At 48.0% G+C, this 27,727-nt stretch overlaps 1 protein-coding gene across 3 annotated transcripts in view; it reads right to left on the reverse strand.

Annotated features, from left to right (window-relative positions):
• Positions 1-27,499, reverse strand: part of LOC115110353 (inactive rhomboid protein 1) — a 61,150-nt gene extending 33,651 nt beyond the window's left edge. The window contains exon 1 of one of the 3 annotated variants that reach the window (XM_065010123.1): positions 27,156-27,499. The gene's annotated coding sequence lies outside the window, so the exon portion shown is untranslated. The remainder of the gene's footprint in view (positions 1-27,155) is intronic. The other 2 variants (XM_029635940.2, XM_029635941.2) reach the window with 2 other exon arrangements.
• Positions 27,500-27,727: the final 228 nt, after the last annotated feature.

Genomic DNA, 27,727 nt, shown 5'->3' on the forward strand with positions numbered 1-27,727 from the left:
GACAGGCTTGGCAGAGAGAGACAGGCTTAGCATAGAGAGACAGGCTTGGCAGAGAGAGACAGGCTTGGCAGAGGGAGACAGGCTTGGCAGAGGGAGACAGGCTTGGCAGAGGGAGACAGGCTTGGCAGAGAGAGACAGGCTTGGCAGCGAGAGACAGGCTTGGCAGAGGGAGACAGGCTTGGCAGAGGGAGACAGGCTTGGCAGAGGGAGACAGGCTTGGCAGAGGGAGACAGGCTTGGCAGAGGGAGACAGGCTTGGCAGAGGGAGGCAGGTTGGATAGATGAGGGAGGCAGGCAGGCTGGGCTGAGGGAGGCAGGCAGGCTGGGTAGAGTGAGGCAGGCTGGGTAGATGGGAGGCAGGCTGGGCAGAGGGGCCAGGCTGGGGGAAGAGGAAGAGTAGAGGGAGGCAGGCTGGGTAGAGGGAGGCAGGTTGGGTAGAGGGAGGCAGGCTGGGTAGAGGGGGAAACAGGCTGGGCGTGAGGGAGGCAGGCTGGGTAGATGAGGCAGGCTGGGCAGAGGGAGGCAGGCTGGGTAGAGGAAGAGGAGGCAGGCTGGGTAGAGGGAGGCAGGCTGGGTAGATGAGGCGGCTGGATAGAGGGAGGCAGGCTGGGCGTAGAGAGGAGGCAGGCTGGGTGCAGGGAGGCAGGCTGGGTGGCAGGCTGGGCAGAGACAGGCTGGGCGTAGGGGAAGAGAAGAGAAACAGGCTTGGCGTGAGGCTGAGACAGGCTGGGCAGATGAGACAGGCTGGGCAGAGGGAGGCAGGCTGGGCAGGGGAAGGGAAGACAGGCATGCTTGGCGTGCAGGCTGAGAGAGGCAGATGCTTGGGCAGAGGGAAGAGACAGGCATGCTGGCAGAGGCTGGGTAGACAGGCTGGGCAGAGGGAGACAGGCTGGGCAGAGGGAGACAGGCTGGGCAGAGGGAGACAGGCATGCTGGCAGAGGGAGGCAGGCTGGATAGATGAGGGAGGCTGGCAGGCTGGGAGAAACAGAGGGAGGCAGGCAGGCTGGGTAGATGAGGCAGGCTGGGTAGATGAGGCAGGCTGGGCAGAGGGAGGCAGGCTGGGCGTAGGGGGAAGAGGAAGAGTAACAGAAGAGGCATGCTGGCGTGCAGGCTGAGGCAGGCTGGGTAGATGAGGCAGGCTGGGCGTAGGGGGAAGAGGAAGAGAAACAGAGAGTTCATGCTGGCGTGCAGGCTGAGGCAGGCTGGGTAGATGAGGCAGGCTGGGCAGAGGGAGGCAGGCTGGGCTGGCGTGCAGGCTGAGGGGCTGGGAGGGGGAAGAGTAACAGAAGAGGCATGCTGGCGTGCAGGCTGAGGCAGGCTGGGTAGATGAGGCAGGCTGGGCAGAGGGAGGCAGGCTGGGCGTAGGGGGAAGAGGAAGAGTAACAGAAGAGGCATGCTGGCGTGCAGGCTGAGGCAGGCTGGGTAGATGAGGCAGGCTGGGCAGAGGGAGGCAGGCTGGGCGTAGGGGGAAGAGGAAGAGAAACAGAGAGTTCATGCTGGCGTGCAGGCTGAGGCAGGCTGGGTAGATGAGGCAGGCTGGGCGAGGGAGGGGGAAGAAGGAAGAGAAACAGAGAGTTCATGCTGGCGTGCAGGCTGAGGCAGGCTGGGTAGATGAGGCAGGCTGGGCAGAGGGAGGCAGGCTGGGCGTAGGGGGAAGAGGAAGAGAAACAGAGAGTTCATGCTGGCGTGCAGGCTGAGGCAGGCTGGGTAGATGAGGCAGGCTGGGCGTAGGGGGAAGAGGAAGAGAAACAGAGAGTTCATGCTGGCGTGCAGGCTGAGGCAGGCTGGGTAGATGAGGCAGGCTGGGCAGAGGGAGGCAGGCTGGGCGTAGGGGGAAGAGGAAGAGAAACAGAGAGTTCATGCTGGCGTGCAGGCTGAGGCAGGCTGGGTAGATGAGGCAGGCTGGGCGTAGGGGGAAGAGGAAGAGAAACAGAGAGTTCATGCTGGCGTGCAGGCTGAGGCAGGCTGGGTAGATGAGGCAGGCTGGGCAGAGGGAGGCAGGCTGGGCGTAGGGGGAAGAGGAAGAGAAACAGAGAGTTCATGCTGGCGTGCAGGCTGAGGCAGGCTGGGTAGATGAGGCAGGCTGGGCGTAGGGGGAAGAGGAAGAGAAACAGAGAGTTCATGCTGGCGTGCAGGCTGAGGCAGGCTGGGTAGATGAGGCAGGCTGGGCAGAGGGGGAAGAGGAAGAGAAACAGAGAGTTCATGCTGGCGTGCAGGCTGAGGCAGGCTGGGTAGATGAGGCAGGCTGGGCGTAGGGGGAAGAGGAAGAGTAACAGAAGAGGCATGCTGGCGTGCAGGCTGAGGCAGGCTGGGTAGATGAGGCAGGCTGGGCGTAGGGGGAAGAGGAAGAGTAACAGAAGAGGCATGCTGGCGTGCAGGCTGAGGCAGGCTGGGCGTAGGGGGAAGAGGAAGAGTAACAGAAGAGGCATGCTGGCGTGCAGGCCGAGGCAGGCGCCATGATGGATGATCTCATTAATCTGGGTACTGAGAAGGCTAGAAACTTCCTTCCTGAGAAACTGAACTTCCTGACCCCAGGCTCTGGTTCCTTGCTCTCTCATTCTCTCTCGCTTCCTCTCTCTCTTCACCCAGAATGTCTCCGAATATATATTTATCTTTCTCTCATCCTCTGTTGCTGAACCTCAATCACTTTATTTTGTTTTTCTCTAAATGTCTTTGTGTATAATTGTATTCTTCCTTCTTTTCTCTTGATGAGTGATACACTTGCTTACTCATGACCCAAGATACACTATGGAAAACTATAAGACAGTGACTTAGCTTTAGTACTGCATATCATGTTCCATAACAGAATATGCACCATAAATACTGTAAACCTGGATAAAAACAGAGATTCTCTCTGGTAATGTTGACCTTCACCATGCTGGTGTCACTAACAACAATGCAGCCTATCGATCATGGCTGCAGTCAGCCTGCCTCACTACATGTTGAAAGCAATGCAAAACCTGATATTAAGGAAACAATGGGAGGAAAATATGCCATTGAGCAGCTCACTCTCTTACCCAAACACTGACCTCACTCCTCATATGACTCTATAGGCTTACTATGCTGCAATCTGCATGCACCTTAGGCAACAACACTCCCACAACATCATTACTGCCAAGGAGCCCAACAAGACCTCATCCTTCAAGTGTGTTTAGATGGATAAGGAACGTGCTAAGCAATTAGAACACGCATCTGGTCTGGCAATGGACCTAGATGGGAGATCTAGAGACCGTGAATCAATTGCACTTAATAACAACGGCCTCAGTGTTGTGTAACACCTGATCCATCTGAGGCCCATCTGGACATTTATTACAGCATGGTGCTGCTTTTGGTCTTTAGATACTCCACACACACACACACACACACACACACACACACACCACTGTCAAGCGAGATGAATTAAGAAGCTGTCAGAACCGGTAAAGCTGCAGTGTGTTAGTGTTTGGAGCCTGTGGATGACTTCTGAAACAGACGCAGATTAAAGGACTAAGAATATCAACACAGCGTTCGTGTTGGAGGAGCGACAGCAAGACAAGGTGACCACGCTGATTGTGGAAGCAGAGTTAGGACCCAGACGAGAGTTACCTCTGTGATATAACCACGGGTGTAAACGCAACTCTCTGTTTCTCTTTCCCTCTTTCCCTCCCTCACACCGTCTCCCGGATGACTAACAGAGCAGTGTGACTCGAAACCATGTGGTTTCCATGAACATGGCGGGATGACAAGGGGATTTTCACCAGGGTTTTTTAAGGGGAAAAGGAAGGAGGGTTCAGCTCTGGTTCCTCTCCTCAGTCTGGGAGTATGGCCTGGCGGTATGCTCCTCTTACATGGAAGGAAATACTCCACATAGCTGCAGACCAGACCAGGGTAGCGGAGGCCAAGGAGCCGCCCTGTGTCCGGCCCGCTCCGCACCATTAAGATTCAGTGTGTGTCTAGCCTGAGGCAAACTGACACAGTGACATGTGACAGGCTGTCACCCCGAAACATCCCCGTCTGACGTTAAAACACAAACACAACAGGAATACCCTCTGCAGCTGACCCAGGGATCCAGTGTCATGGCCGGGGAGGGGCCAGAGGGGAGGGGGGGAACTGGCATGACAGGCCTATCTGCTGGAACCTCATTCCATTCCCCATGTTTGTCCACTCAGACACCCGGGTCGTCTCGCCCTACCGTCCAGGAAAACACACGCACGCACGCTCACACACACACACACACACACACACACACACACACACACACACACACACACACACACACACACACACACACACACACACACACACACACACACACACCACAGGGGGATTTTACAGTGCAAAGTCAACACTTGGAAGTGAGTGGCTTTCAATCCAAAGTGAGTGTGAACGTGCTACATACGGTGCATGGGAAAAACCTCTGCTACTGCTGTCCAAACAGTATTGACTGCATGCTAAGATCTAGTGCCAGAGGTACTATGTATGAGAGGATAAGTAAGTCTCTGACGCTGGTCTGTGTGCATACAGTCTATTTATAGAACTTCAATGGTCAACGTCCTGCTGGAGATAGACTATAGACAAGCTTACATAATGGCAGACATGCTAGATATCAAGGCAGTAGCAAGTACTGTAGGATGATATAACGGCTACTGCTACTACTGTAACTGGCAAAATGATGGCCGCTTCCTTTTAACATCTCACTAGTGACTTCACAGTACGATGTGCACTGTACTGTACAGTGACAGCAGACAACATCCCAATGAATACATTGAGAAAACAGTGCATATATCTTCCTCTGCAAATCAATGTGAAAAAAGGGTGAGATGTGTTTTATATCAGGGAGAGGAATTAGCCCTGAATTGCCACGTCTACTGATTCAGTTCACTTGAAGTTGAGTAAGTTCTGTCCAGGCAAAACGGTTTTTCCACTTTTCTTTAGGGGGTGAAATATTATTGCAAGGGTGGATAATTCTACGGATAAATTATTAAGCCATCCTACTCTTGTGAATAATTCACTGTGTATTTCCCATTGGAGCTGGCATGGCACGCGCACACACACACGCACACACACACGCACGCACGCACGCACGCACGCACGCACGCACGCACGCACGCACGCACGCACGCACACACACACACACACACACAGAGAGAGCAACAGAGACAGAGACAGAGACAGAGAGAGAGAGAGAGAGAGAACCACTTGGCCCATAGCACTCTGTGACTACACTAGTACACTTACTGTCTCTTTCCTCAAAACTCTTAGCGTGCCCCTCTTAGCGTGCCCCTCTTAGAGCAACTCTTTAACATGCCCCTCTTAGCTCAACTCTCTACTGTGCCCCCCTTTTCTCAACTCTCTAATGTGCCCATTTTACTGAAGCTCCACTCCTGAAACACAGCAGCACTTGAGATGGTTGGTGCATATCTTTACTCTGGTGGAAAAACCAGCCTCACTGTAAATCTGTATCTTGTCTGGACACATGCCAGTGTTTGTACATCTCATATAAAGAGAGACGACTCTAAACTTGCCTCATGGGCCAGATGCCTTATACTATTCTAAGACAAGTCAATGTCATTTGATTTAACACAATCAAATAATGTGTCTTCTTGTGCGTGGACAGTGATTACATCAGCTGACTCTTAGGGCACACACACACACACACACACACACACACACACACACACACACACACACACACACACACACAACCTCCTCAACTCTGAGATGTGGTGGGAATAGAGAGGGTGTTTCAGCCTAGCCTGAAGTCCCTGAGACTGCTGCTATCATGCCAGGGTCCCAGACGGTACTTCTTCGCATGAAAACTCTCCTTATCTCCCCCAGCAGGCAACCCAGTGTGCCCACGCAGGAAAGCCTGTCACCTGGGGAGAGAGTGGGAGTAGAGATCCACCTAGACCCAGGGCCCCTCTGACATCCACCCCCCAGACCACTGCAGGGTGTGACCATGACAACAGCTTCTCCATGTAGCCTGTATAACAGCCTTGATACAGGTATATCTATGAGTTTCCGGTATTTAACAGCCTGGAGATGGGCAGGAATGCTGTGGGGACAAAGAGCAGAGTAAAGGATGGAGATAATAAAATGAACATGAGCATGACACTCACAAGGACGTGACCTCATCTTACATGACATCAATTTAAGGAGAACTAGGAGATCTGGGTCAAAGGTTAAAAACACAGAGGTGGCGGGTGATTGGACAATTTCAACCATGACCATTTATCAACATGAGCCTTTTAAGCTGGGTTGGTTTAACTGAGGTTGAGGGGTTTGACAAGATAACGTCTACAGTAGAACAATGCTGACACCATCTTCTGTCAAACTTCTACATAACAATAACAACATACCTTGTTACTCAAAATGCCAAAAGGGTTATCCAAGTAATAACATGACTCAATATTTCATGATATATTCATCTGACACTTTTACACTCCATAATAAATCACAGCAATTACATGTGTATAAATAAAATAGTCTCTCCGCTTTCTGCACTGACAGTTGACAGCCAAGAGATAAGATAATTGTTTCCATGACCTAATCACAAATTCAAAACACTGCTGTGAAACCGGCCTGACAGGGCAAGGGAAACCACTGGGTGAGCCACAGCATGCAAATCTGAAACAGCCCTCTCTCTCTCTCTCTCCATAATCAGTCAATCAATAACGTTAGCATTTGACTTAGTGACCGGATTTTAGCGTGTTTGACCTCCTGACCTCTCACCGTTGGACATAGAAGTGTCTGTATGGATTTACATCCTCTTGAGAGACTGGGCAGCTTTAACAAAACAAAGGAAAACAAACTCAAAGCAGAATGTCTCTCCTCCACTACTACCCCCCGTAGAGAGGCTCCCAGATGCATCCCCAAACTAGCTAAACAAGCGCCTTATTGTCTGTAGAAAGCAGTCAGAAGCTGCCCTTCCTGTTAGCCAAGTGAGCTAAGAGGGGACTCAGCAGCAGCATGACCACATGTGATCCCCATCTAAATAGTTTCCAGCATGATATCAGCCTGAATCGCTCCCGCCTACAAAAGGCTGCATTGTGTGCTGGGCATCAGGCTGATGATGCGCATGGGGCTGAAGGAGGGTCATTGTTGTGGAGACTGATCCAAAATTCCTCCTCAACGTGAGGGAAGGAAGGGGACAACCAGGCTGACTGAAGGATTCGTTCCTTTATTGATCAAAACTGGGGTGTCAGCAAGTTCTGTGTTTAGCTAATGACTTTCTGTGTGTGTGGAGTTCGTTAACCCCATCATGGTTAGGAGGGAGTAAATGTGGACAGATTCCTGTATCGGACAGACAGCGTATCTTGTTATGAAGTCCTTCAGACGGTGTATTCTGGAGGTGATACGGCCTGTCACCACCATATTACTCACTGTGGGCACTCCTAGGTTTAATTCCACGCTCTGGCCAATCAACACGAGTAAAAATACTTCACAAAGAAACGCCATCAACTGTGTGACCTCGCATCCTCCCTAAAAGACCACCAGCACGGAGAGGTCAGATGACTGCTTATTTAAGATGTGCTGGTAGGAAGTGGGGAGGAGAGGAGGAGCTGAAGAGACCTCTGAATGGGAAAGCAAAAAACACACTGCTCTCTGGGAGGCTTCTTCACAACGTCCACTGCGCACAGCCACAACACACACACTAATCAATTTCATCCCATCACCGGCCATGAGGCATCCCTCCCCTCCAAATACCACAGTAGAGAACAATAGCCACCCCTCCCTCCTCCCTCTGTCCTGTCCAGTCAGCCCCCTCTGGCATCTCCATTCAGTATGAAATCTAAGCTGTCTCTATTGAGGAGAGCAGACGAAGCGTGGCCTGTTGCTCTGGGACAAAGGAATTAGCCAGACTACACACGGATTTAGCCAGGGGAGATAATGGGCATTTGGCCTGTCCAAATCAGCCCTCTGATCTCCAATCAAAGCCAATGAGGTCAAACCTCCTGATCAACTGGCCAGGGAGGGACTGGCAGGAACACCCACCCTCTGTCTGTCTGCTGGGGTGAGGGATTAACTGACACACCATCAGACCTGGGTCCAAACAGTATTTGTTTACTAAACTCAGGTTTAGTCTTTGACTACTATTTGAACCCAGGTCTGACAAACCGCCAGATAAAATGAGCTTCACCATTATGTACTAAAAACATATACTGAAAGGTTCATTTAATGACATTCATAGTCCATGGATTCATTCATTTATTCATTTCCTACTAAAACGTTCTTTCATATATTATATAAAAATGTTCACTACTTGGTAATTAGTTTTTTTCTGAGGGGAATTCTACAGTGATTGTAATATGATTCAAAGCCTCTTTAAATCCCTTCATACAGATTTTCTTGACCTTTATGGTTAATTAAGAATTCTCTATATCTTTCATTCGTTTTGGGTTTGGAGTGAGTCAAATATGTATTGAAGAATACAGAACTCTTCACGGTATCACTTCCCTAAACCAAGAACTTTCTTGTATGGAAGGAAGTGACCTCAACTGGTTTAGTAGACGGGCGGTTTCTGGTGAAACGTGTACACAAATGAGAAATAACACACAGAATACACACAAGCAGATCGAAGGAATTGATTTCCTGACCAGCATCACAACAAACAGGGTCTGAGGCCTAATACCTGCTATGACCAGTTGTAATATTAAGACTGGGGGCTTCCTCTGGGATGTTACAGCTAGTGATCGGGGCAGAGCACTCACTGTTAGTGCTTGAACAGAGGACAGGCAGGGCAGGGTGGTCTTAAAGCCAAGTGACAGGGGATGGAATGTCCCAGAGCATGTGACATGTGGCATCTTTCAGCTGTAACCCACATCACAGCAGGGGCCATAGATGAACCACAGACTACGACAGCACCATTGCTGCTGTGTTGTACCTGTCTCCATATAGCAACAAGGCAATTCAGCAATGGGGGCAACAATCTAAGGTCTCAATCTAATCAACACATATACAGTCACTTAGCTGTACACACATTAGCTGTTGAGGATGTGTACTATGGATATTTAATCTTCTACACAGAGTGACTCCAACCAGACAAACCCATTTACCTTTGACATCTACACTACCGGTCACAAGTTTTAGAACACCTACTCATTCAAGGGTTTTTCTATTTTTTTTTATTACTATTTTCTACATTGTAGAATAATAGTGAAGACATAAACTATGAAATCACACATATGGAATCATGTAGTAACCCAAAAAGTGTTAAACAAATCTAAATATATTTTATATTTGAGATTCTTCAAATAGCCACCCTTCGCCTTGATGACAGCTTTGCACACTCTTGACATTCTCTCAACCAGCTTCATGAGATAGACACCTGGAATGCATTTCAATTAACAGGTGTGCCTTCTTAAAAGTTAATTTTGTGGAAATTCTTAATGTGTTTGAGCCAATCAGTTGTGTTGTGACAAGGTAGGGGTGGTATACAGAAGATAGCCCTATTTGGTAAAAGACCAAGTCCATATTATGGCAAGAACAGCTCAAACAAGCAAAAAGAACTGACAGTCTATCATTACTTTAAGACATGAAGGTACATCAATACAGAACATTTGTGCAGCCACAAAAAAAACATCAAGCGCTATGATGAAAATGGCTCTCATGAGGACCGCCACAGGAATGGAAAACACAGAGTAACCACTGCTGCAGAGGATAGGTTCATTAGAGTTACCAGCCTCAGAAATTGCAGCCCAAATAAATGCTTCACAGAGTTCAAGTAACAGACACATCTCAACATCAACTGTTCAGAGGAGACTGCCTGAGTCAGGCCTTCATGGTCAAATTGCTGCAAAGAAACCACTACTAAAGGACACCAATAAGAAGAAGAGACTTGCTTGGGCCAAGAAACACGAGCAATGGACATTAGACCGGTGGAAATTTGTCCTTTGGTCTGGAGTCCAAATTGGAGATTTTTGGTTCCAACCGCCGTGTCTTTGTGATATGAGCGTGGGTGAAAATGTCATCTCCACATGTGTATTTACCACCATAAATCATGTAGGAGGAGGTGTTATGGTGTGTGTGTGCTTTGCTGGTGGTGATGTCTGCAATTTATTTAGAATTCAAGGCACACTTAACCAGCATGACTACCACAGCATTCTGCAGTGATACGCCATCCCATCTGGTTTGGGCTTTTTTTTTTTTTTTTTTTTTTTTCCACCTTTATTTAACCAGGTAAGCAAGTTGAGAACAAGTTCTCATTTACAATTGCGACCTGGCCAAGATAAAGCAAAGCAGTTCGACACATACAACGACACAGAGTTACACATGGAGTAAAACAAACATACAGTCAATAATACAGTAAAAAAAACAAGTCTATATACAATGTGAGCAAATTAGGTGAGAAGGGAGGTAAAGGCAAAAAGGCCATGGTGGCAAAGTAAATACAATATAGCAAGTAAAACACTGGAATGGTAGTTTTGCAATGGAAGAATGTGCAAAGTAGAAATACAAATAGTGGGGTGCAAAGGAGCAAAATAAATAAATAAATTAAATACAGTTGGGAAAGAGGTAGTTGTTTGGGCTAAATTATAGGTGGGCTATGTACAGGTGCAGTAATCTGTAAGATGCTCTGACAGTTGGTGCTTAAAGCTAGTGAGGGAGATAAGTGTTTCCAATTTAAGAGATTTTTGTAGTTCGTTCCAGTCATTGGCAGCAGAGAACTGGAAGGAGAGGCGGCCAAAGAAAGAATTGGTTTTGGGGGTGACTAGAGAGATATACCTGCTGGAGCGTGTGCTACAGGTGGGAGATGCTATGGTGACCAGCGAGCTGAGATAAGGGGGGACTTTACCTAGCAGGGTCTTGTAGATGACATGGAGCCAGTGGGTTTGGCGACGAGTATGAAGCGAGGGCCAGCCAACGAGAGCGTACAGGTCGCAATGGTGGGTAGTATATGGGGCTTTGGTGACAAAACGGATTGCACTGTGATAGACTGCATCCAATTTGTTGAGTAGGGTATTGGAGGCTATTTTGTAAATGACATCGCCAAAGTCGAGGATTGGTAGGATGGTCAATTTTACAAGGCTTAGTGGAACTATCATTATTTTTTCAACAGGACAATGACCCAACACACCACCAGGCTGTGTAAGAGCTATTTTACCAAGAAGGAGAGAGACGGAATACTGCATTAGATGACCTGGCCTCCACAATCCCCCTACCTCAACCAAATTGAGATGGTTTGGATGAGTCGGACCGTAGAGTGAAGGAAAAGCAGCCAACAAGACTGTTGGAAAAGCATTCCAAGTGAAGCTGGTTGAGAGAATGCCAAGAGTGTGCAAAGCTGTCATCAAGGCAAAGTGTGGCTATTTGAAGAATCTCAAATATAAAATATATTTTGATTTGTTTAACACTTTTTGGGTTACAACATGATTCCATATGTGTGATTTCATAGCTTATGTCTTCACTATTATTCTACAATGTAGAAAATAGTAAAAAATAAAGAAAAACCCTTGAATGAGTAGGTGTTCTAAAACTTGTGACTGGTAGTGTATATATATATCCCTCCGGTGTTATGTCTCTCTGTCTGTCCCAGACAAAACAGGGTGATTTTCATATCCCTCCAACGTTTAAATCCCTTTCATCTGTAATACATCACAGATATCCAGGGAGATGAGAGGATAAAAGCGGAACAGGTGAGACTCATCAATATAGTCAAACCCAAAGGTAGAAAGAGGAAGTGATGTTCTTCCTGTGGTTGAGTCTTCGAGGTGTATCGCTGTTGCCATGCGGTGTAGTAAGACAGGTGCTCCACTTCCACCTTGAACCTTGTGCACTGATTCCCACAGCCAGGCAGCCAGCCAGGCAGCCAGCCACCCAGACTGCCTGTTTACAAGTCCCCACATTCCCACATTCAACATGTACGCTCTGTCCAAACTAGTTGCTGTGTGTGAAAAAAAGCAGCACTCAACTATACTGATGCTATGCTGATATGATCTCTTTCTCTGAACTTCCGACCCTTATAGAGTAAACCTCTAGGCCCGGAGTTCATGCCGGTTTCTTATTAAAGCCTCTACTAAAATAAGGAACATTATTGTGGTCCTGTGTAACTTTGTATAAATAGAGATATAGGGCACAAGTGAGTATTTTTGTGCTTGATACACTCTATCATAGTCTCCTGAGCACCGTCAACAGACTGTGAAAATAAGATACAAACGTTACAATGACAATGTCGAAGCGGTTTAGACGCTATGTCTGTATTTCATATCACTCAGTATTTAATATGTGCACCCTATTAGATGAAGATGAAAAATGTAAGTTAATCATCTCTGTTTTAGTGATTTAAAAAATGTAGCTATATTTGGCCATTCTCTCAGCTCTCCCATGCCCTGGAATCTCCCCCACTCACACACACACACAACCTTTGATTGACCTGTTTCAGACAAGTCCCCCACCTGTGTCTTTACATGTTATTCCCTAATCTAACAAGGTGCCAAAGGATTCTCTATCATTAAGTCATCTCTGAGGAAGTGAAGCTGGCCCTGGGGGATCATCAGAAGGGAGGCCAGCCAGGGTTCAGGTCTGAGGGGTCGGGGAGAGAGAGCAGGGGAGGACGGCCCTGCTGCAGCCAGCTGTGCTGCACAGAGAGTCATGGAAACTCCCAAACACAGGCACAGGAAGGCTGGCTCTAGGGCTGGGGCAGACCCTATGGGAGATACAGTAGGCTGGGGGAGGTCTCCTCGGTCCTCACCCTGTAGATTGGGCTGAGGAAAACATAGACTCCTCCACAGAGATGAGCTCAATGTTTTGACAGGGGAAAGAAGGGGGGACAAGGGATGACACATATCCCAGCTTCCCGGGTGTGCTCGTCATGGTGAGATAATCCAAATAAACCCTTATCAGTCAGGTAACAGGTTATGTTATGACTGAGTGATTACGAGAGACCATATAGAGTGGTGGTGATGAGTGTGCATTAGTCAACCTCTACAGCAGCAGAACCAACTTGACTCACTGTATCTGGGCTACGTCCCCAGACTGAAGAACCTGACAGACTCTATTCATTGATTTATTTTTCTGTTGAATCGCTGTTCTACATGCAAATGTCCTTCACCACTGTGCTCCCAACCAGAAGAATCCAGAAGACGGCTTCATTATTGCAGTGAGTGATGTGATCAACTGGGTGGCAACACTGGCACCACTGGTAGGCTTTACATCATCTTCCTGGCACAAGGCAATGCCAAGCACAACCACTGACAACTGGCCAATCGATGGAAGAGTTGGCATGGTTCTGAAGTGTAGCACAGGCAGCAGACAAGAACAGGAGAGCAAACTAACGGAAAGGACAAACAGAATTATAGGATGACGTCATCAGCAATTTCAGTCATTGTGACACAAAGATCTTAAAACACAACCGAACAGTTCAACTGCAGAACCTTTCCAAGTTGTCTCCCTGTCAGTTATCATTAGTCATTCCTGGATTCACCTCCTCCCAGAGGACCAGGCAAGGCCAAGTCACAGAGCTGTTCCAAAAGCACACCCTCGTTTCTTGGAAACTCCGTTACAGAGTGAGTTGGGCCCAAGGTATGTGATGGAGGTGGTGTTGGGGACTGATGATGGAGACTGACCAGATATTACTGTGTATGACCCTGTGTGCTCTTCCATTCAGGGGAACAGTCTACATGAGTTTACCGCTGTGATACACCATGAGGATACGCAGTCCCTAGGGCAGGGTTTCCCAACAGTCTACATGAGTTTACCGCTGTGATACACCATGAGGATACGCAGTCCCTAGGGCAGGGTTTCCCAACAGTCTACATGAGTTTACCGCTGTGATACACCATGAGGATACGCCGTCCCTAGGGCAGGGTTTCCCAACAGTCTACATGAGTTTACCGCTGTGATACACCATGAGGATACGCAGTCCCTAGGGCAGGGTTTCCCAACAGTCTACATGAGTTTACCGCTGTGATACACCATGAGGATACGCAGTCCCTAGGGATACGCAGTCCCTAGGGTTTCAGGGTTTCCCAACAGTCTACATGAGTTTACCGCTGTGATACACCATGAGGATACGCAGTCCCTAGGGATACGCAGGGTTTCCCAACAGTCTACATGAGTTTACCGCTGTGATACACCATGAGGATACGCAGTCCCTAGGGCAGGGTTTCCCAACAGTCTACATGAGTTTACCGCTGTGATACACCATGAGGATACGCAGTCCCTAGGGCAGGGTTTCCCAACAGTCTACATGAGTTTACCGCTGTGATACACCATGAGGATACGCAGTCCCTAGGGCAGGGTTTCCCAACAGTCTACATGAGTTTACCGCTGTGATACACCATGAGGATACGCAGTCCCTAGGGCAGGGTTTCCCAACAGTCTACATGAGTTTACCGCTGTGATACACCATGAGGATACGCAGTCCCTAGGGCAGGGTTTCCCAACAGTCTACATGAGTTTACCGCTGTGAGTTTACCGCTACACCATGAGGATACGCAGTCCCTAGGGCAGGGTTTCCCAACAGTCTACATGAGTTTACCCCTGTGCTACACCATGAGGATACGCAGTCCCTAGGGCAGGGTTTCCCAACAGTCTACATGAGTTTACCGCTGTGATACACCATGAGGATACGCAGTCCCTAGGGCAGGGTTTCCCTCTAGGGCAGGGTTTCCCAACAGTCTACATGAGTTTACCGCTGTGATACACCATGAGGATACGCAGTCCCTAGGGCAGGGTTTCCCAACAGTCTACATGAGTTTACCGCTGTGATACACCATGAGGATACGCAGTCCCTAGGGCAGGGTTTCCCAACAGTCTACATGAGTTTACCGCTGTGATACACCATGAGGATACGCAGTCCCTAGGGCAGGGTTTCCCCCTAGGGCAGGGTTTCCCAACAGTGAGTTTACCGCTGTGATACACCATGAGGATACGCAGTCCCTAGGGCAGGGTTTCCCAACAGTCTACATGAGTTTACCGCTGTGATACACCATGAGGATACGCAGTCCCTAGGGCAGGGTTTCCCAACAGTCCATGAGTTTACTAGGGCAGGGTTTCCCTAGGGCAGGGTTTCCCAGTCTACATGAGTTTACCGCTGTGATACACCATGAGGATACGCAGTCCCTAGGGCAGGGTTTCCCAACAGTCTACATGAGTTTACCGCTGTGATACACCATGAGGATACGCAGTCCCTAGGGCAGGGTTTCCCAACAGTCTACATGAGTTTACCGCTGTGATACACCATGAGGATACGCAGTCCCTAGGGCAGGGTTTCCCAACAGTCTACATGAGTTTACCGCTGTGATACACCATGAGGATACGCAGTCCCTAGGGCAGGGTTTCCCAACAGTCTACATGAGTTTACCGCTGTGATACACCATGAGGATACGCAGTCCCTAGGGCAGGGTTTCCCAACAGTCTACATGAGTTTACCGCTGTGATACACCATGAGGATACGCAGTCCCTAGGGCAGGGTTTCCCAACAGTCTACATGAGTTTACCGCTGTGATACACCATGAGGATACGCAGTCCCTAGGGCAGGGTTTCCCAACAGTCTACATGAGTTTACCGCTGTGATACACCATGAGGATACGCAGTCCCTAGGGCAGGGTTTCCCAACAGTTTACTGAGGATACGCAGTCCCTAGGGCAGGGTTTCCCAACAGTCTACATGAGTTTACCGCTGTGATACACCATGAGGATACGCAGTTACCGCTGTGATACACCATGAGGATACGCAGTCCCTAGGGCATACACCATGGGTTTCCCAACAGTCTACATGAGTTTACCGCTGTGATACACCATGAGGATACGCAGTCCCTAGGGCAGGGTTTCCCAACAGTCTACATGAGTTTACCGCTGTGATACACCATGAGGATACGAGGATACGCAGTCCCTAGGGCAGGGTTTCCCAACAGTCTACATGAGTTTACCGCTGTGATACACCATGAGGATACAGTCCCTAGAGGGTTTCCCAACAGTCTACATGAGTTTACCCTGTGAGAGGATACAGGTCCCTAGGGCAGGGTTTCCCAACAGTCTACATGAGTTTACCGCTGTGATACACCATGAGGATACGCAGTCCCTAGGGCAGGGTTTCCCAACAGTCTACATGAGTTTACCGCTGTGATACACCATGAGGATACGCAGTCCCTAGGGCAGGGTTTCCCAACAGTCTACATGAGTTTACCGCTGTGATACACCATGAGGATACGCAGTCCCTAGGGCAGGGTTTCCCAACAGTCTACATGAGTTTACCGCTGTGATACACCATGAGGATACGCAGTCCCTAGGGCAGGGTTTCCCAACAGTCTACATGAGTTTACCGCTGTGATACACCATGAGGATACGCAGTCCCTAGGGCAGGGTTTCCCAACAGTCTACATGAGTTTACCGCTGTGATACACCATGAGGATACGCAGTCCCTAGGGCAGGGTTTCCCAACAGTCTACATGAGTTTACCGCTGTGATACACCATGAGGATACGCAGTCCCTAGGGCAGGGTTTCCCAACAGTCTACATGAGTTTACCGCTGAGGATGATTCCCACACCATGAGGATACCATGAGGATACAGTCCCTAGGGCAGGGTTTCCCAACAGTCTACATGAGTTTACCGCTGTGATACACCATGAGGATACGCAGTCCCTAGGGCAGGGTTTCCCAACAGTCTACATGAGTTTACCGCTGTGATACACCATGAGGATACGCAGTCCCTAGGGCAGGGTTTCCCAACAGTCTACATGAGTTTACCGCTGTGATACACCATGAGGATACGCAGTCCCTAGGGCAGGGTTTCCCAACAGTCTACATGAGTTTACCGCTGTGATACACCATGAGGATACGCAGTCCCTAGGGCAGGGTTTCCCAACAGTCTACATGAGTTTACCGCTGTGATACACCATGAGGATACGCAGTCCCTAGGGCAGGGTTTCCCAACAGTCTACATGAGTTTACCCCAACAGTCTACATGAGTTTACCGATACACCATGAGGATACGCAGTCCCTAGGGCAGGGTTTCCCAACAGTCTACATGAGTTTACCGCTGTGATACACCATGAGGATACGCAGTCCCTAGGGCAGGGTTTCCCAACAGTCTACATGAGTTTACCGCTGTGATACACCATGAGGATACGCAGTCCCTAGGGCAGGGTTTCCCAACAGTCTACATGAGTTTACCGCTGTGCTACACCATGAGGATACGCAGTCCCTAGGGCAGGGTTTCCCAACAGTCTACATGAGTTTACCGCTGTGATACACCATGAGGATACGCAGTCCCTAGGGCAGGGTTTCCCAACAGTCTACATGAGTTTACCGCTGTGATACACCATGAGGATACGCAGTCCCTAGGGCAGGGTTTCCCAACAGTCTACATGAGTTTACCGCTGTGATACACCATGAGGATACGCAGTCCCTAGGGCAGGGTTTCCCAACAGTCCCAACAGTCTCCCTACATTCCCAACAGAGTTTACCGCTGTGATACACCATGAGGATACGCAGTCCCTAGGGCAGGGTTTCCCAACAGTCTACATGAGTTTACCGCTGTGATACACCATGAGGATACGCAGTCCCTAGGGCAGGGTTTCCCAACAGTCTACATGAGTTTACCGCTGTGATACACCATGAGGATACGCAGTCCCTAGGGCAGGGTTTCCCAACAGTCTACATGAGTTTACCTGCACCATGAGGATGATACACCATGAGGATACGCAGTCCCTAGGGCAGGGTTTCCCAACAGTCTACATGAGTTTACCGCTGTGATACACCATGAGGATACGCAGTCCCTAGGGCAGGGTTTCCCAACAGTCTCCCTAGGGCAGGGTGAGTTTACCGCTGTGATACACCATGAGGATACGCAGTCCCTAGGGCAGGGTTTCCCAACAGTCTACATGAGTTTACCGCTGTGATACACCATGAGGATACGCAGTCCCTAGGGCAGGGTTTCCCAACAGTCTACATGAGTTTACCGCTGTGATACACCATGAGGATACGCAGTCCCTAGGGCAGGGTTTCCCAACAGTCTACATGAGTTTACCGCTGTGATACACCATGAGGATACGCAGTCCCTAGGGCAGGGTTTCCCAACAGTCTACATGAGTTTACCGCTGTGATACACCATGAGGATACGCAGTCCCTAGGGCAGGGTTTCCCAACAGTCTACATGAGTTTACCGCTGTGATACACCATGAGGATACGCAGTCCCTAGGGCAGGGTTTCTACCCAACAGTCACCATGAGGATACGCAGTCCCTAGGGCATTTCCCAACAGAGTTTACCGCTGTGATACACCATGAGGATACGCAGGGCAGGGTCCCTAGGGCAGGGTTTCCAGGGTTTCCCAACAGTCTACATGAGTTTACCGCTGTGATACACCATGAGGATACGCAGTCCCTAGGGCAGGGTTTCAGGGTTTCCCAACAGTCTACATGAGTTTACCGCTGTGATACACCATGAGGATACGCAGTCCCTAGGGCAGGGTTTCCCAACAGTCTACATGAGTTTACCGCTGTGATACACCATGAGGATACGCAGTCCCTAGGGCAGGGTTTCCCAACAGTCTAGTTTACATGAGGATTCCCTAGGGCAGGGTTTCCCAACAGTCTGAGTGATACACCATGAGGATACGCAGTCCCTAGGGCAGGGTTTCCCAACAGTCTACATGAGTTTACCGCTGTGATACACCATGAGGATACGCAGTCCCTAGGGCAGGGTTTCCCAACAGTCTACATGAGTTTACCGCTGTGATACACCATGAGGAGGGTTTCCCACGCAGTCCCTAGGGCAGGGTTTTCCCAACAGTCTACATGAGTTTACCGCTGTGATACACCATGAGGATACGCAGTCCCTAGGGCAGGGTTTCCCAACAGTCTACATGAGTTTACCGCTGTGATACACCATGAGGATACGCAGTCCCTAGGGCAGGGTTTCCCAACAGTCTACATGAGTTTACCGCTGTGATACACCATGAGGATACGCAGTCCCTAGGGCAGGGTTTCCCAACAGTCTACATGAGTTTACCGCTGTGATACACCATGAGGATACGCAGTCCCTAGGGCAGGGTTTCCCAACAGTCTACATGAGTTTACCAGTCTGTGATACACCATGAGGATACGCAGTCCCTAGGGCAGGGTTTCCCAACAGTCTACACCATGAGTTTACAGGGTTTCCCAACAGTCTGTGATACACCATGAGGATACGCAGTCCCTAGGGCAGGGTTTCCCAACAGTCTACATGAGTTTACCGCTGTGATACACCATGAGGATACGCAGTCCCTAGGGCAGGGTTTCCCAACAGTCTACATGAGTTTACCGCTGTGATACACCATGAGGATACGCAGTCCCTAGGGCAGGGTTTCCCAACAGTCTACATGAGTTTACCGCTGTGATACACCATGAGGATACGCAGTCCCTAGGGCAGGGTTTCCCAACAGTCTACATGAGTTTACCGCTGTGATACACCATGAGGATACGCAGTCCCTAGGGCAGGGTTTCCCAACAGTCTACATGAGTTTACCGCTGTGATACACCATGAGGATACGCAGTCCCTAGGGCAGGGTTTCCCAACAGTCTACATGAGTTTACCGCTGTGATACACCATGAGGATACGCAGTCCCTAGGGCAGGGTTTCCCAACAGTCTACATGAGTTTACCGCTGTGATACACCATGAGGATACGCAGTCCCTAGGGCAGGGTTTCCCAACAGTCTACATGAGTTTACCGCTGTGATACACCATGAGGATACGCAGTCCCTAGGGCAGGGTTTCCCAACAGTCTACATGAGTTTACCGCTGTGATACACCATGAGGATACGCAGTCCCTAGGGCAGGGTTTCCCAACAGTCTACATGAGTTTACCGCTGTGATACACCATGAGGATACGCAGTCCCTAGGGCAGGGTTTCCCAACAGTCTACATGAGTTTACCGCTGTGATACACCATGAGGATACGCAGTCCCTAGGGCAGGGTTTCCCAACAGTCTACATGAGTTTACCGCTGTGATACACCATGAGGATACGCAGTCCCTAGGGCAGGGTTTCCCAACAGTCTACATGAGTTTACCGCTGTGATACACCATGAGGATACGCAGTCCCTAGGGCAGGGTTTCCCAACAGTCTACATGAGTTTACCGCTGTGATACACCATGAGGATACGCAGTCCCTAGGGCAGGGTTTCCCAACAGTCTACATGAGTTTACCGCTGTGATACACCATGAGGATACGCAGTCCCTAGGGCAGGGTTTCCCAACAGTCTACATGAGTTTACCGCTGTGATACACCATGAGGATACGCAGTCCCTAGGGCAGGGTTTCCCAACAGTCTACATGAGTTTACCGCTGTGATACACCATGAGGATACGCAGTCCCTAGGGCAGGGTTTCCCAACAGTCTACATGAGTTTACCGCTGTGATACACCATGAGGATACGCCCGTCCCTAGGGCAGGGTTTCCCAACAGTCTACATGAGTTTACCGCTGTGATACACCATGAGGATACGCAGTCCCTAGGGCAGGGTTTCCCAACAGTCTACATGAGTTTACCGCTGTGATACACCATGAGGATACGCAGTCCCTAGGGCAGGGTTTCCCAACAGTCTACATGAGTTTACCGCTGTGATTTCCCACACCATGAGGATACACAGTCCCCCTAGGGCAGGGTTTCCCAACAGTCTACATGAGTTTACCGCTGTGATACACCATGAGGATACGCAGTCCCTAGGGCAGGGTTTCCCAACAGTCTACATGAGTTTACCGCTGTGATACACCATGAGGATACGCAGTCCCTAGGGCAGGGTTTCCCAACAGTCTACATGAGTTTACCGCTGTGATACACCATGAGGATACGCAGTCCCTAGGGCAGGGTTTCCCAACAGTCTACATGAGTTTACCGCTGTGATACACCATGAGGATACGCAGTCCCTAGGGCAGGGTTTCCCAACAGTCTACATGAGTTTACCGCTGTGATACACCATGAGGATACGCAGTCCCTAGGGCAGGGTTTCCCAACAGTCTACCGCTGTGATACACCATGAGGATACGCACACCATGAGGATACGCAGTCCCTAGGGCAGGGTTTCCCAACAGTCTACATGAGTTTACCGCTGTGATACTAGGGCAGGGTTTCCCAACAGTCTACATGAGTTTACCGCTGTGATACACCATGAGGATACGCAGTCCCTAGGGCAGGGTTTCCCAACTGACGGCCCATGGGCCGAATTTGGACCTTGTGTGATTTTATTTGACCCCCCCCCCCAAGTTTACTAAGCAAAAATGTAGTTTTTGCTGTTGGACATAAAATACTGTAAAAACACCAGCAAATCAGCTCCAAGTGATCTTCATTATGGAAATCTGTTCCAAAGTATTCCCACGTACAGTAGAGAGTCATACAGTCCCCTCTGAAATGATTGGGACAGTGAAGCATTTTTCCTTCTTTGAATCTGTACTCCAGCACTTTGGATTTGAAATGATACAATGACTATAAGGTTAAAGTGCAGACTGTCAGCTTTCATTTGAGGCTATTTTTATCCATATCAGGTAAACAATTATAATAGCACTTTTTGTACACAGTCCTCCCATTTTAGGAGACCAAAAGTATTGGGACAAATTCACTTATATGTGTATTAAAGTAGTCAAAAGTTTAGTATTTGGTCCCATATTCCTAGCACGCAATGACTACATCAAGCTTGTGACTCTACAAACTTGCTGGATGCATTTGCAGTTCGTTTTGCTTGTGTTTCAGATTATTTTGCGTCCAATAGAAATGAATGGTAAATAATGGATTGTGTCATTTTGTAGTCACTTTTATTGTAAATAAGAATAGAATATGTTTCTAAACACTTCTACATTAATGTTGTATCTCCCATGATTATGGATAGTCCTGAATGTATTGTGAATAATGATGAGTGAGAAAGTTACAGATACACAAATATCATACCCTTGCAAAAATACTAACCTCCCGTATTATTGTAATGGTGAGAGGTTAGCATGTCTTAGGGATATGATATTTCTGCGTCTGGAACTTTCTCACTCAACTTGTTCACAATAGTGACACTCATTGTCATTGTATCACTTTTGTTTGGGCTTCTTCCGGTCAATTTGCAGTCTACAAATGATTTGTAATTATGTTACGGCCCCCTGACCACCCGCATGAAAAAAATTGTCCCGTGACTGAACCTAGTTGATGAACCCTACACTAGGAGCTGAAGGCTTGCTGGGCCAAAGATAGCAGGCCGCCCTATTTAAAAAATGTGCTCTCAACTCTAACAGTCCTGGGATAGTAACTATAATTGTCCCTCTCCAATCCTTGTGTCTGTCTGGCCATTCAGTCTTTTAAAGAGATAGTGTGTGTAGTAAGCCAACACTATGGACAGTCTGACAGTAGAGACCTGTGCTAATGGGCTCGAACTGAAAACTGAAGAACAAAGATTTCTCTTGGGGATTTTGCAATAATGGAATGGACTTTGTTGGTGCACATGAGAACGCTCACTTCCTAGCAAAAAGGTCGAGGAAAAGTGCTGAATGTGGTATATGTTATTTTTAGTCCTGCACTCAAGATTCCTGTCGAAAAAGAACAAGACTGACAATAGTTCCACAAACTGTCCACTTGACAACCATTTAAAAAATGAAGCCTATATTTGTATATCTGTTTTGAGTGGCAGGATCTGAATTGGACTAGAGATTCTGACTTGTTGTGTAAACTCTGTGTTATGAGATATTACACAGGTCAGGATCTGAATTGGACTAGAGATTCTGACTTGTTGTGTAAACTCTGTGTTATGAGATACTACACAGGTCAGGATCTGAATTGGACTAGAGATTCTGACTTGTTGTGTAAACTCTGTGTTATGAGATACTACACAGGTCAGGATCTGAATTGGACTAGAGATTCTGACTTGTTGTGTAAACTCTGTGTTATGAGATACTACACAGGTCAGGATAAGCACTATCCACATGCCAACAACTATGGAACAATACGTTCCTATGGACCCCTATTTTTTATCTGTGAAAAAGAAAAACACCCAAGATCAAAATACACAGAGCAGTTCCTCCTCCTTGGAGCTCTAGTCTGCTTGGTGGGAGCACCCACAACATTCCCATAGTCCTGAGAATGACGAGTGCCGCCGGGTAAACCAGTCTCAGACCAGATGCCACCCCATTGAGAACAACAACCAATGGAATCCATAAAAACCCCCAGCAGCAAGGATCATGCCCTAAATATAATCTCATCAGACTAAGCCCCACCTAAAATCAGCTTTAAACAAATAATAACATAAAACAATCTATATTAATTCAGTTAAAGGAAGTTCACATTCTGCCCTGTAGTCATAACAGGAAACATGGGTATTTGAGTTTCTTGGGATTCCTGACTGTGGATCCCAACATAGGCCATGGCTGAGTTTTGATAGATGAGGTGGTAACATGGGGACTAAGAGAGAGAGAGAGGAGCAGGCAGAATGGCTTGCTGGCAGACAGAGCCTTGGAGACCAGAGGTAGACCTGAAATAGCATTACAGCATTACATCACATCTGACTGAGTTTGTAGTCCTGTCTGTCGGCCGGGCCTAGCCTCTGCAGCACAGGCCCTACATGCCACCTCCAAGATGTAATGGGAGGGTTACAGTTAGCTGCTTCACGGCTGCTTTCCTGGGACACATAATCAAGGCCTGAACACTGACAGGAAACTCACAGACCAAAGCAATGTTCCATTTATTCATACACGGGCAAACTCAAGACACTAGAGGGAGGACGATTGTGAATACAAACAAGTAGCCTCCATGACCACGCCAACTCCTCACACAACACAAAATGGTGGGGGATTGGTTTTGATGAGGCTTTTTCATTGTGACTGTTGGGAACTAATGTGAAGGTTTGTGTTTTCGCTTGCATGTATAGAAAGGCGTTCAGTGTCTGACAGCATGAGGAAAACATCTTCCTGTTCACAAGTATTCCACATAAAGCATAATCACCACGGCATATTCTCCACGGTTCATAGATTGGCAGATTGACGTGACAAATCATTTTTGCAACGTCTGAAAAGAGTGGTCTGTTTTTGCTTATCAACCATTCCTGAAGCCTTGACACAATCTGACACAAACCCCAGACCGACTACAAGCACATCAAAGTTATTGACGGTAGTGGTTGAGCAAGCATCAATGGGGCCCAGATCAAAGAGAGCGCATAGGCAGTAAAGTGTTCTTCTCTCGCCATTATTCTTCAGTGAAACTATACCTGCCATGCTTGTAAAGCCCCGTCTATCTGTCTGTCGTGGTGGGAACACTCTCAACTGATCTGCTTGGAACACCCAGCTTATTGTTACGAAAGCTGCTGACCAAGTTGGTTGACATGTTAACTGCAAGACAAAAGATACCGTTGCTTTGCCTTATATTTTACAACTACAAGCATGCTTCCACAAACTGAGGAATCCTCATTTGAGATGTGGATACACATACATAACTCAGATTGTTGGGTGTGTGAGTCACGTTGAGAGTTCCGTGTTAGGGCCTCCCGGGTGGCGCAGTGGTTAAGGGCGCTGTACTGCAGCGCCAGCTGTGCCATCAGAGACTCTGGGTTCACGCCCAGGCTCTGTCGTAACCGGCCGTGACCGGGAGGTCCGTGGGGCGACGCACAATTGGCCTAGCGTCGTCCGGGTTAGGGAGGGTTTGGCCGGTAGGGATGTCCTTGTCTCATCGCGCACCAGCGACTCCTGTGGCGGGCCAGGCGCAGTGCGCGCTAACCAAGGTTGCCAGGTGCACAGTGTTTCCTCCGACACATTGGTGTGGCTGGCTTCCGGGTTGGATGCGCGCTGTGTTAAGAAGCAGTGCGGCCTGGTTGGGTTGTGTATCGGAGGACGCATGACTTTCAACCTTCTTCTCTCCCGAGCCCGTACGGGAGTTGTAGCGATGAGACAAGATAGTAGCTACTAAAAACAATTGGATACCACGAAATTGGGGAGAAAAAGGGGTAAATAAATTAAAAAATTTAAAGAGTTCCGTGCTTGGGTTTAATTAGGAATTAGATATGCCTGTGGTTGAAAATGTATTCTCTTCAACAATTGATATTACTTACCTGAAGGCCATGGGAGAGAGACAGAGAGAGAGACAGAGAGAGAGACAGAGAGGGAGACAGAGAGAGGGGGAGAGAGAGAGAGTGAACTGTTCAGAGACTAGGGTAAATACCTGAAGGCCATGGGAGAGAACAACATAGTTTCATAACAAGACAGGCTGGTCTTTAGACTAGATGTAACATAGTAAACGTATGATATGTTATGTTTTTGTATGATTACATAAGATAGAAGTTACGAAAAGAGGGTGGTTGGTCGGCGGTGGGTAGGTGGGCCCAAAGGTTGCGTGTTGGTAACAAATTTGTAACATATTGTACGTTTTGCAAATTCGTAAAATATTGTACAAAATGGATGGACATACACAAATGAATACATACCATATGAAGGGTAACATATCATACTAAAATAGAGTGTCTTGGGTAACGTACAGAGTCATACGAAATGCTCTGAGACCCCGTTAAACAAGAAGATCCTTCCAGGAAATATGCAATTGCTTAAGGGGCTGCATCATCTCATTGACTGGACGGAGCAGCAGAGGGCCTGGCATGACACATCCACATCTGAAGACGGGTCAGCTTTTCAATCAGTCATCATGAGGTGATTAGAACAAACACCTACACAGAACACAACCTCATGGCTGCCTTAGAAGGCCTTAAATATAATAGAGATGCATGCATGCTACCATGCTAGTGTCCTTCCCCCTAAATATGAAAAAAAAACAAGTCTGGCACAGACTGGTGGGTTCAGAACAGGACTGAGGGTGAGACCGGTTCAACCCAGTAACCCAAGTGAAAACAACACCACATGGAGAGAGAGTGAGTGAGTGTTGCACACTTAGCAAGACTGACTGATAGATAGACAGATACTGCACCATGACTCATGTGGGCATGACTAGAGTCCAGTGTGTCCTCTCAGCAGCTCCCTGCTACACCCACATACCAACCAACCAACCAACACAGGCCTGGCTAGCCCCATTCCCACCTGCTCCATTCAATGCCAGCTCCAGAACCCCTAGGTTTTTTCAAGGAATACGCTCTCTCGATTGTACGGCACACAAATGCCACACACCTTCCTCCACACATGCCTCACACTGTACACACACAGACAACACTCCCCCCCCCCCACACCCAGTCTCTTCCTCAGAGAAACATTCCCTGTACCTCCATTCCAGTTGGAACAGTAAGTGAGGATGAACATGACCCGTCACTACCACACATCACGGTGCATCTGTGTCATGACATCAGCCCTCATGATGATCCTCTGGATGCTATCATGTTTCAGCAGGCCATGTGCTGCCTGCCTGGCCTGCTGCTCCTCTCACTTTGACAAAATAACATTTGAATACATCTCTCATTCCTGTTGCAGACAGGGGGCTATAGTGCAGAGTCTCCATTGATCAGGTAGCACAGTGGAGGCTAAACAGTGGCCTTGCATTCATGACATGTATGAAAATGTTAACAAGCAATCAATTACCTAATAATTACTATCAATAGTTCATAACATAATATTGATAATGGTCGACATGAACACTCGTTGAAGTACAAGGTGAAAGAGTACAGCCATAATAAATTGTATTCCAATGATTTTGCTTAGAAAACACCTGAACCCACTTATTCCAGGAGAAACATTATCAGAGGAGATCTGTTACATTCATCACCTGACAAAATACCTCAGGTGTAAGCCTGCGTAATAGCAGTCATATTATGTAGTAATACCTTGCTATGTGCTCCTTTACAGACCGGGCGTGCTACTAGGCTACAAATGAACATGCCGGGCTGTCGTGAAACCTACAGGCGCACGCGGAAATGACAAACATTTATAGAATAGAAGCACTGATGACAAGCTGTCATTCACAATCACAAATATGCAAAACGAAAGAAAGGTCTAATATTGTATAGCGATACACGTAGATCTTTGCAACCTACAGCACAAATGCATGTGAACCAGGAAATTCAAAACAGGTTCCAATATCAAATAGTACAATTCGTTCGATACATTCCCTTTGGCTCGTGTGAGTAGGCTATCGATCCCGGTGTAGGCTATCGAACATACAACTGTGCGCACACGAGACATAGGGACAGATCGTTTATTCAGGATCGTCTTCTTAACATTCTATTTCTGATGTTTTCAATCCTATATAGCCTAGCACTCTAAACCCAGCCTATTCATGTAGTATAAAAATAAACTTACCCTTATCAAAATCAAATCCTATGTTTTCCGGTGTAGAGAAAAAAATCTGGTTGTAAAGATTTCAGATCACAGATCCCAGTTACTGAAATGTGATGTGGTGTCACTTCATTCTGAGAAGGAAAAATAATTATTTATTTCGAGTCAAACAAGAGTCCAATTCTATATCCTGGAACTAGCCACAAAACGTTAAGACATTCTCAGATATGTCTATTGGGCTCCTATTTTCACAGGCAGTGTCCAGCGCATTCCCACACCTCAAGGCTCAACAAGGGTAAGTTTTCTTCGGCCGGTAATTCAGTTCCACCGACCGAGAACCCCGCCCTTGTGCATCGGACAAGACTGTCAAACCCACCAGCCAATCGGTTTACATGGGCAGCCACTGCCGCGCTCGGCGCTAACCGGCTGACGGGTGTGACTAAGCAAGAAGAGATCAGGTTTAAAAAATATTAAAGAGACAGGATCATAACAAATAATGTATGCTCTCATTTGGCACTTCCCAGACATTGGCCTATCCAGGGAAATCATATGACATGACATCATAGGACATACCTGACCAGCCTTGATCAATAAAT

This window comes from Oncorhynchus nerka, linkage group LG26, assembly GCF_034236695.1.
Source record: "Oncorhynchus nerka isolate Pitt River linkage group LG26, Oner_Uvic_2.0, whole genome shotgun sequence".
Lineage (NCBI taxonomy): Eukaryota > Metazoa > Chordata > Actinopteri > Salmoniformes > Salmonidae > Oncorhynchus > Oncorhynchus nerka.